We start from the raw sequence: 10,032 nt of genomic DNA, 5'->3' as shown, positions 1-10,032 counted from the left end.
CGAAAGTCTGATGGTAACTCGCCAGTCTCATTCATTCTACACACCAACGTGAGTAGTCGCTTTGTTGCCGCTTCCCCCAATGATTTTTAGAAATTCCGATGGAATATTATCATGCCCTTTTGCCTTATTTGAAGTTAAATCCTCCAAAACTCTTTTAAATTCTGATTATAGCATTGGATCCCCTAACCCTTCTCTATCGACTCCTGTTTCATCTTCTGTCACGTAATTAGACAAACCTTCTCTCTTCTAGAGGCCTTAGGCACTCTTTCCACCTATCTGCGCTCTCCTCCGCATTTAGTAGCGGAATTCCCATTGAACTCTTAATGTTATCGCCCTTGATTTTGCTTTCACCGAAGGTTGTTTTCACTTCGTATGTTCTGAATCCGCCCTTTCGATAATGCTTTCTTTTCCGATTAGTTCGCATTTTTAATACTGCCATTTCGCCTTAGCTTTCCTGCACTTCTTATTTCTTTCTTTCCTAAGTGACTTGTATTTCTGTATTCCTGAATTTCACTGAACGTTTTTGTACTTCCTTCTTTCACCGACGAGCTGTAGTATTTCATCTGTTAACCATGGTTTCTCCGCAGTTGTCTTCCTTGTACCTTTCCAAATTCCGTGATTATGCTCCTAAGAGATGTCTATTCCTCTTCAGGTTTACTGCCTACCGAGCTATTTATTATCGCAGTGTCTACAGAACTTAAAACCTATCTCTTCATTTCTTATTATCTCCGTATCCCACTTCTTTGCGCACTAATTGTTGGTGACAAGTCTCTTAATCTTCAGCTTTCTCTTCATCATTACTAAATTGTGATCGAAATTTGTAACTGCTCCTGTGTACGTTTTACAATCCAATATCAGATTTCGGACTCTGTTCCTGACGATGATGTAATCTAATTGAAATCTTCCGTATCTCCTGACCGTTTCCAAGTGTACCTCCTCCTCTTGTGAGTCCTGAACATAGTATTCGCTGTTACTAACTCATATTTATTGCTGAACTCTATTAGTCTTTCTCCTCTCCCGTTTCTGCTACCAAGCCCATATTCTTCCGTAACCGTTTCTTCTACTCGTTCCCCTGCAACTGCATTCCCTCATGATTATTAGATTTTCATCTCCCTTTACTTAATGTATTACCGGTTATGTATCATCATATAGTCTCTCTGTCTTTTCATCTTCAGCTTGCGGCCTCGGTACGTAAACACGAACTATCGTTGTTGGTGTTACTTTGGTGCTGATTCTGATGAGAACAACCCTTTCTTTGAACTGTTCACAGTAACTCAGTCTCTGCTCTACCTTCCTATACATAACGAATCCTACTCCCGTTATACTATTTTCTGCAGCAGTTGATATTATTCTCTAATCATCTGATCAGAAATCCTTGACTTCTTTCCATTTCACTTCACTGACCCCACTATAAACTAGATTGTATCACAGCATTTCCCTTTACAGATTTTCTAGCTTCCCTACTACGTTCAGAGTAGAACGTTGTCCTTTCGTTGGTTATGCAATATTTTTCTCATGGTCACTTCCCCCCTGGATGTACCCCCTCCCCCCCCCCCCCCACCCCGGAGATCCAAATGGATGACTGTTCCAGAATCTGTTGCCAGTTGAGAGATCATCAAGATATTTTTCTTCAGTTAGAGGCCACATTTCCTTTGGATACACGTTGTGTCTTTAATGCAGTGGTTTCTATTGTCTTCTGCGTCCTTACGCCCTTTGCTGATTCTTCCACCTTTTGGCGCAGTATCCCACCCCTTGAACCTCTGTCAGTTCCTCCGCCCTCTTTGACAAGGCCGTTGGCTAAGTGAGGAATGCCTTCTTATGCCGGAAGTCTCCGGCCGCTTTTGCTGATGGTTTTCATTCAAAATCGGGGACCGAGGACGTTTTCATTGCTAATCAAAGACGCTACCCCTAGATCATATCTACCTAGCGCTTTGAAATTTAAGACTTATTTTGGTACTCTTGAATCTGGCAATATTTGTAGACGTTCTGGCCAACTTTGTCGATTAGATTAATGTAGGTTAATTTTTACAAAGAATAAAACAGCAACCAGCCACTGTTAACACTGCTGTTTATTTAGGTAAATAGAGCCTTTACTGGTTTCGAACTGGCAAGTTCATCATCAGACGGCTGTTCACATGATTTTCAAGATACACTTTACATTATCGTCCGTTGCCGATTTTTATTATTCCACTCTGGCGAAGTATTTTTGGTGTGTTGTTGCCCTACGGTAGAAAAACGGTGTTAGAAGCGCCTTATGTGAAAATAACTGGCCGGCTAGAGTGGCCGAGCGGTTCTAGGCGCTACAGTCTGGAACCGCGCGACCGCTACGGTCGCAGGTTCGAATCCTGCCTCGGGCATGGATGTGTGTGCTGTCCTTAGGTTAGTTAGGTTTAACTAGTTCTAAGTTCTAGGGGACTGATGACCTCAGATGTTAAGTCCCAAAGTGCTCAGAGCCATTTGAACCATTTTTGAAAATAAATAACCTCCAAACGATGAAATACAGCGTAAATAATTATGTGAGGTTAAGAAACTGCAAAAAGGTGGGAATTTAAGGAGATGGGATCTGGATAAACTGACTAAACCAGAGGCTGTACAGAGTTTCAGGGAGAGCATAAGGGAACAATTGTCACGAATGGGGGAAAGAAATACAGTAGAAGAAGAATAGGTAGCTCTGAGGAATGAAGTAGTGAAGGCAGCGGAGGATCAAGTAGGTAAAAAGACAAGGGCTAGTAGAAATCCTTGGGTAACAGAAGAAATATTGAATTTAATTGATGAAAGGAGAAAATATAAAAATGCAGTAAATGAAGCGGGCAAAAAGGAATACAAATGTCTCAAAAATGAGATCGACAGGAAGTGCAAAATGGCTAAGCAGGGGTGGCTAGAAAGCAAATGTAAGGCTGTAGAGGCTTATCCCACTAGGGGTAAGATAGATACTGCCTACAGGAAAATTAAAGAGACCTTTGGAGAAAAGAGAACCACTTGTATGGATACCAAGAGCTCAGATGGAAACCCTGTTCTGAGCAAAGAAGGAAAAGCAGAAAGGTGGAAGGAGTATATAGAAGGTCTGTACAAAGGTGATGTACTAGAGGACAATGTTATTGAAATGGAAGAGGATGTAGATGAAGATGAAATGGGAGATACGATACTGCGTGAAGAGTTTGACAGAGCACTGAAAGACCTGAGTCGAAACAAGGCCCCAGGAGTAGCCAACATTCCATTAGAACTACTGACAGACTTGGAAGAGCCAGTCCTGACAAAACTCTACCATCTGGTGAGCAAGATATATGAGACAGGCGAAATACACTCAGACTTCTAGAAGAATATAATAATTCCAATCCCAAAGAAAGCAGGTGTTGACAGATGTGAAAATTACCGAACTATCAGTTTAATAAGTCACAGCTGCAAAATACTAACGCGAATTCTTTACAGACGAATGGAAAAAGTGGTAGAAGCCGGCCTCGGGGAAGATCAGTTTGGATTCCGTAGAAATATTGGAACACGTGAGGCAATACTGACTCAATGACTTATCTTAGAAGAAAGATTAAGGAAAGGCAAACCTACGTTTATAGCATTTATAGACTTAGAGAAAGCTTTTGACATTGTTGACTGGAAAACTCTCTTTCAATTTCTAAAGGTGGCGGGGGTAAAATACAGGGAGCGAAAGGCTATTTACAATTTTTACAGAAACCAGATGGCAGTTATAAGAGTCGAGGGGCATGAAAGGGAAGCAGTGGCTGGGAAGGGAGTGAGACAGGGTTGTAGCCTCTTCCCGATGTTATTCAATCTGTATATTGAGCAAGCAGTGAAGGAAACAAAAGAAAAATTCGGAGTAGGTATTAAAATCCATGGAGAAGAAATAAAAATGTTGAGGTTCGCCGATGACATTGTAATTCTGTCAGAGACAGCAAAGGACTGGGAAGAGCAGTTGAACGGAATGGATGGTGTCTTGAAGGGATGATATAAGATGAACATCAACAAAAGCAAAACGAGGATAATGGAATGTAGTCGAATTAAGTCGGGTGATGTTGAGGGTATTAGATTAGGAAATGAGACACTTAGAGTAGTAAAGGAGTTTTGCTATTTGGGGAGCAAAATAACTGATGATGGTCGAAGTAGAGAGGATATAAAATGTAGACTGGCAATGGCAAGGAAAGCGTTTCTGAAGAAGAGAAATTTGTTAACATCAGGTATAGATTTAAGTGTCAGGAAGTCGTTTCTGAAAGTATTTGTATGGAGTGTACCCATGTATGGAAGTGAAACATGAACGATAAACAGTTTGGGCGAGAAGAGAATAGAAGCTTTCGAAATGTGGTGCTACAAAAGAATGCTGAAGATTAGATGGGTGGATTACATAACTAATGAGGAGGTATTGAACAGAATTGGGGAGAAGAGAAGTTTGTGGCACAACTTGACAAGAAGAAGGGACCGGTTGGTAGGACATGTTCTGAGGCATCAAGTGATCACAAATTTAGCATTGGAGGGCAGCGTGGAGGGTAAAAATCGTATAGGGAGACCAAGAGATGAATACACTAAGCAGGTTCAAAAGGATGTAGGTTGCAGTAAGTACTGGGAGATGAAGAAGCTTACACATGACAGAGTAGCATGGAGAGCTGCATCAAACCAGTCTCAGGACTGAAGACATGAACAACAACAAGTGGTTATGACCTCACATATTTATTTACGCTGTATTTCATCGTTTGGAGGTTTGTTATTTTCACATAAGGCGCTTCTAACACTGTTTTTCTACCGTAGGGCAACAACACACCAAAAATACTTCGCCATAGTGGAATAATAAAAATCGGAAACGGACGATAATGTAAAGTGTATCTTGAAAATCATGTGAACAGCCGTGTGGTGATGAACTTGCCAGTTCGGAACCGGTAACGGCGCTATTTACCTAAATAAATAGCAGTGTTAATAGTGGCTGGTTGCTGTTTTCTTCTTTGTAAGAATTAAGCTACATTGACTGTACACAGCCACGGTCTTAGCATGTCAGTTTTAGACAAAATAGCATTGTCGATTAGACTTGATCTTCTCATTTATCGGATATATACCCAGCTCTGTTGTTGTGTCTTTGTTTCTTAGTCAATCTAATCTTGTACATCCCTTAACTTCTATTAGAAATTTCATTTCTGTTACTTCTATTCTACTTTCTTGTTTTTTAGTAATTCTCCAAGTTTGACTACCAAATAGCAAAGCAGGGATGGCCATGATGTTATAAAACTTGATTTTTGTGTCTTTTCTCACTTTATTTCTCAATGTTCTATTGGTTGTTCCGCGTATTCTTTGGTACTGTATATGGCCAGGGAAGGGGGGAGAAGGTTGTTACATATTCCTCGTGAGGACAGTGTGCAGGAGGTCGAGGGGTCAGGACTTGAGAGTGGGCATCCAGGGCTGCTGTTAAATGACAAAACAGGAAATTAGGTACAATAAAGAGGATGCATTTCAATGTACAGTGTACAAGGAGCGCGCCTAGGGTCGGAAGTTAGAAGGTTCAGGCCAGTCTAGGAGGTCGAACAATTAATTAAAATGGGCAACGGAAGGGGAAGCGGTTCTTGTTAACTTATGTTGGTGGCCGGTCGTGAAAAGAAGAGCCAGAGGCTCTGCCTTCCAAAAAGACGTCTGTTCTGCTCGAGGTCTGGATTACAAGAGACAGAGGCAACTGTGTTCTGCACCGCAGAAAACTCCAGCGTCCAAACACGTGACCTGCATCCCACTCACGCTATTGGCTAAAACCAATGGCGTGAATTGGCTAGCAGTTTCAGCAGATGTCTCAGGGCGTCTCTTGTCAGCAGCTTTAACTGGACAGAACTGCCTCGGTTTTGAAAGACAGGTAACTTGTGTCACTTAGCCACAGCGTAAGTTGCTCCAGGAGTAAACTTGTAAAGATTTGACAGGGCCTTTGAAATAAAATTTTTAAACCAATTCCCTAAAATATTCCTTGACTGGCTGCCACCGTGTACACCTTTGATATTTCTGCAGTTTTTTGTCGACTTAGAGTTCATTCCGGTAGCCTAAAATATTTCCCAGGTAACTGAAGTGACTAACGAGTTCAATGGTTTTGGTTCCTATTATGATCTTAGCCTCAGCGGTTTTGCCCCTCTTAAAACCATCATTTTTGTGTTTGAAATGGGTATTTTCGTATTATATTCCTTAGAAATTTGGTTCAGTCTATAGACGGAACTTTGTAGGGAAGTCTCGCTATCATGTACGTTTACAAGATCGTGTGCAAAAAGGATAGTATTAAAAAATATCATGTGATACTTTCAAGCCCGGATCAGTGTGTTATTTGCATGCGTAGTAATAGACGGCAAATCATCGAGTAAAACTGAAGTGATATCAGGTATTCCCCAGGGAAGCGTCCTGGGACCTTTGCTGTTCCTGACCTATATAAATGACCTGGGTGACAATGTGAGCAGTTCTCTTAGGTTGTTCGCAGATGATGCTGTAATTTACCGTCTAGTAAGGTCATCCGAAGACCAGTATCAGTTGCAAAGCGATTTAGAAAAGATTGCTATATGGTGTGGCGGGTGGCAGTTGACGCTAAATAACGAAAAGTGTGAGGTGATCCACATGAGTTCCACAAGAAATCCGTTGGAATTCGATTACTCGATAAATGGTACAATTCTCAAGGCTTCAATTCAACCAAGTACCTGGGTGTTAAAATTACAAACAACTTCAGTTGGAAAGACCACATAGATAATATTGTGGGGAAGGCGAGCCAAAGGTTGCGTTTCATTGGCAGGACACTTAAAAGATGCAACAAGTCCACTAAAGAGACAGCTTACACTACACTCGTTCGTCCTCTGTTAGAATATTGCTGCGCGGTGTGGGATCCTTACCAGATGGGATTGACGGAGGACATCGAAAGGGTGCAAAAGAAGGGCAGCTCGTTTTGTATTATCACGTAATAGGGGAGAGAGTGTGGCAGATATGATACGCGAGTTAGGATGGAAGTCATTAAAGCAAAGACGTTTTTCGTCGCGGCGAGATCTATTTACGAAATTTCAGTCACCAACTTTCTCTCCGGAATGCGAAAATATTTTGTTAAGCCCAACCAACATAGGTAGGAATGATCATCAAAATATAAAAGAGAAATCAGAGCTCGAACAGAAAGGTTTAGGTGTTCGTTTTTCCCGCGCGCTGTTCGGGAGTGGAATGGTAGAGAGATAATATGATTGTGGTTCGATGAACCCTCTGCCAAGCACTTAAATGTGAATTGCAGAGTAATCATGTAGATGTAGATGTAGATGCTTCGATCACATTGTCAACCTTTATATTAAAAAGTGTGTGTGATCAGATTCACCCTTGTCGAACCCCTTGGTTTATCGCTTTGTCTTCTGATATCCTTATTTTTGTAGTTCTATATAGATTTTCTATCACCTTTATTATTTGCGGAGGATATCTATTCTTGTGTAATAAGTTCGCATAAGATTTCACCATCGAAATGGTCGAAGGCATTCTCTAAGTCTATAAATGAGATGTGTGTTTCTCTGTTGAACTTTCTCTGTTTCCATATAATTTGTTTAAATGTGGAAACATTATCAGTGTAGGACGTTGCTTTTCTGACGCCATTGTTCTTCGGATGACAGATTTCGGCAATAATTTGTAGACGTTGGCATTCTAATGCTAAATGTGGGTAGATTGCACAGCTAAGAGTTAAACCAGAATATATTTTTCTTGTGTACGTCGAATGCTTCCAGAGCCAGCTGTTTGTGCTTGTGACAGGTACCATCTTCACGTCCACGTCGGAGCAGACCGGCGTAGACGCGAGTGGGAAGCCAACCTTCTCGTCAGTGACGGCGACTGGAGACAGCGCTGGCCATCTGCTCGTGACCACCAGCGGCAGCGACAAGAAGAAGGAGACCAAACAGTGAAACCACTGCCCACCGTGGTTCGTGTCGTATATTGTAAATATCAACAGCGGATGTCGTCCCATATGCAATCTCATTATCTGTTGACAGCGCTATGAGGGTCATGTAGGGGCACGGTATGTGGCTACTTGGTACTGAACAGTGGAGAAGGAATAGGACTTCTCTTAGAGTACACTATCCAGAAGTAAATTTATGTTTGCTACGTAATGCGGTATATACTATGCCCGAACCATAACACTCTAATAACGGTGGTCCCTATGTTAGGATGAGAGGTATGAAAAATACATAATACTGTACCAAATTACTATGTTATTACTACTTCCTTGTTTCCCAATAAAAAGCTTTTGACATAATTTGTAGTTAAGTCAAAGACGTGCATAATGTATGACGTACCAAATGCGCAGTGTATTTTTCAGCATTTCGTTATTAATTTGCCCTATTTACATACATTCCTAGTGTAATCTTTAGAATGTGACGGTGAGTAGCACTTCATCAAACAATGTAGCAAAATGGTAATAAACTCTGTATTTGCATTGAAATGTTATTTACAATACAAAACGCCAGTAATGACGCCTCATACGCAAATTTTATAAAATTTTCGTGTCTCATTGATGGTACGTGAAGTTTACTGCTTCCGAATCTTTTTCACTGAAAATGCCTGCACCATTCATCTGTCCTCACCAGACTTTCGTCAGTAAGCCATCAAGGCTAAAACTACTGAATAGAACAAGATTTGTGTAGCACGCAACACCAACACATTGCGTGAAACTGAAATGAGCTTTTCGTGAAGAATGGCATTTTGATTGTATGGAGACGATCGTGACTACTATATTTGCTAAAATAATTGTCATTTCCAGACACAATCGCATTTATGTTTTCATGGTACCGGTTCCTATAGACTCAAACAGTGCTCTTCAAATCAGTGCGCAAGATACGGACACATTTTATAGCACTGTACATTGCTTGCAGTAAAGGAACAATTCAGACACGGTGATCATGTATGTATGACATTGCTGCCTATCATACAGCACCATCTGTGAGCGAATCGCTTGTACTCACTCCGTCTTCAGGTCACGAGCGGCCTACCGAAACCATCCGACCGCCGTGTCATCCTCAGTGGAGGATGCGGATAGTAGGGGCGTGGGGTCAGCACACCGCTCTCCCGCTCGTGATGGTATTCTTGACCGAAGCCACTACTATTCGGTCGAGTAGCTCCTCAACTGGCATTACAAGGCTGAATGCACCCCGAAAAATGGCAACAGCGCGTGGCAGCTCCGATGGTCACCCATCCAAGTGCCGACCACGCCCGACAGCGCTTAACTTCGGTGATGTCACGGGAACCGGTGTATCCACTGCGGCAAGGCCGTTGCCAGAATATTCCTGAAATGGACTGGCCTGCCCAGAGTCCTGACCTGTATCCACTGGAACATCTTTGGGATGAGTCAGAACGTCGTCTTCGCTCCGAAACCCAGCCTCAAACACTACTTTCTCTAGTTTCGGATCTTGAGGAAGAATGGACCGTCGTTACTCCACAGGCATTCCGACACCTTAATGAAACTGTCCCGAGCAGATTCAAACCATCGTAAAGTCTAAGCGTTGACACACCCTACATTAAAGTCCACTTATACGTACCCGAATAATTTTGACCCGATAGTGTATCGTTCTTACTGCATTATGCGCCCACAACCCCAACAGGCAGCATTAGGTCTCTTGTTTTGGTTGTGATCATAGCGTGTTGGTTCATTAGTGTACTGTGTGCTGGGTGGTACCAACCACGACCTCGGACTTCGGAAGTCTGTCCCTGTGCGGCACGACATATAGCGCAGATGGTGCATACCGTCAAGGATCACTGCTGCAATCACGAACGGCATAGCCGATAGCTGCAGCCAGCAGATCTGCGCTCAAAAATTCTTTATAGGCCTGTTGGAAAGACACACAATGCATTACGAGCGGATTAATATTCTAGCACAGATGTCAAGATACTAGGATTATATCGTTAAATAATCGAAATTCGAGTAAGGGGCCAGCGGATCAAATGTCACCACAGCCACAGATGTAGCAAGCGTAGCAAACCGCACTTTGGTTAAGAAGAGGAAAGAGACACGCTGCGACCCCAACGAAATGACGTCGGTCGCAGATGGAGCACTAGAGGACACTC

General features: G+C 42.3%; 1 pseudogene; it reads right to left on the bottom strand.

Annotated features, from left to right (window-relative positions):
• Positions 1–9,127: 9,127 nt before the first annotated feature.
• Positions 9,128–9,245, bottom strand: LOC124728996 (annotated as a pseudogene).
• Between the last annotated feature and the right edge of the window lie 787 nt (positions 9,246–10,032).

Source organism: Schistocerca piceifrons, chromosome 1 (genome assembly GCF_021461385.2).
Source record: "Schistocerca piceifrons isolate TAMUIC-IGC-003096 chromosome 1, iqSchPice1.1, whole genome shotgun sequence".
Classification (NCBI taxonomy): Eukaryota; Metazoa; Arthropoda; class Insecta; order Orthoptera; family Acrididae; genus Schistocerca; species Schistocerca piceifrons.
This window is presented reverse-complemented; position numbering and strand designations above follow the sequence as displayed.